Below are 1,551 nucleotides of genomic sequence, written 5' to 3'. Positions count from 1 at the left end.
TGTTCATCTCTGTGCCCTGCTTGCTGGGGAGAAAAGAGCCTGGGCTGCTGAGTCCTTGAATGAGCTGTCCGTCACTGTCACTGGGCCAGCCTCTAAATGTCCCCTCTGTCTCCTTCCAGACACAAGACAATGCCTCTGTTTTCGCTCAGGGCTTGGCCTTGGGAAGCACCAAGAAGGAGAGCGAAGCCGTTAAAAACCTGATCTGGGCTCAAGAGTCCATTTGTGTCTTCCTGGAGTTTCCTCCTCCTCTGAAGCCTCCTGTGTCCCCCAGGAGCTGGCCGGCTCCCAACAATTGTCTTTCAAGGAAAGAGAGAGAGGCAGCCCCTAATTGCCTGGGCCCAGTGGCTCTGTCTAGCAAGAACAGGTGCTTCTCAATGTGGTGGCAGAGGGGAGAATTTAATTGGATTCACATTCTTTTTCCAAGGCTCCTTCTTTGTTGGTCCCTGTAGAATAAATCCATTCAGGCGTCCTGCAGCAACTGGGCCTCTCTCCCGCCCCCTGCCCTCCAGGCCATCCCTTCTACCCCAGAGAGTCTCCAAACTCCTTTCTGCTGTTGATTCAAGTTGGGCTGTTCTGGGGTGGGAGCGGCTGGGGAGGGGCTGCCTTTAAGGAGCAAGTTATGTGGCTACAAAGAGACTGGGTGGCTAACTCTCTTGCCCTCTTGCTCTCACACCCTGTCTCGGCTGCTCCTGGCCCAGTCCACCCCTGGCATCTGCTTCTAGATCATCTCTTAGCTCTTGGTCATGCATCTCGGGGGACAGCAGCCAGGCTGCACTGGACGGGTTTCTAGTAGCCCTTGTCTAGTTATAACCTTCATCTGGGGTGATTGTAGAAAACAGGAATTGCTAGATCCCACCCCAGGGGGGCCCGGTCAGCATTTGCAGGAGGGGGCTTGGGACTCCCCTCTTATTAATGAGCATCCTGACTGAGAAATTCTGCCTGAAAATGAAGAAGAGTCTTTATTTTAAATCAGTGTTTTTAAAGTTGGATGCACATTGGAATTACCTGGAGAATTTTTTTTTTTTTTTTTTTTTTTTAATATCATTGAGAGATTCTGATTTAGTTGGGCAGGGGTTTGACCTCAGCATGTAACTTTATAAAGCTTTCTAGGTATTTCTAAATGTGTAGCCAAGATCAAGTACCAGTGCTTCAGAGCCAGATGTGCTCTGATCCTGGTTGTGACTGTGTTTAAGAACTGGGACCTTGGCCAGGTATGGAGGCCCATGCCCGTAATCCCAACAGCTCGGGAGGCTGAGACAGGAGGATTGCAAGTTCAAAGCCAGCCTCAGCAAGTTAGCAAGGCCCTAAGCAACTCAGTGAGACCCTGTCTCTAAATAAAATACAAAAAAGGGCTGGGATTATGGCTCAGTGGTTAAGTGCCCCTGGGTAAAAAAAAAAAAACTGGGACCTTGGACAAGGCACTACATGTCTCTGAGCACCACTCTCTGTTCCTGTAGAGGGGAAATTATGATGCCTATTGCATAGTCTTGGTGGACATGAGGTTGCCCAGACCTGGTAGGTCTTACATTCTGGATTCAAGTCCTTAATCGG

This window comes from Callospermophilus lateralis, chromosome 11 (genome assembly GCF_048772815.1).
Source record: "Callospermophilus lateralis isolate mCalLat2 chromosome 11, mCalLat2.hap1, whole genome shotgun sequence".
Taxonomy (NCBI): Eukaryota; Metazoa; Chordata; class Mammalia; order Rodentia; family Sciuridae; genus Callospermophilus; species Callospermophilus lateralis.
The sequence above is the reverse complement of the archived record's forward strand: the minus strand, read 5'-3'. Positions refer to the sequence as shown.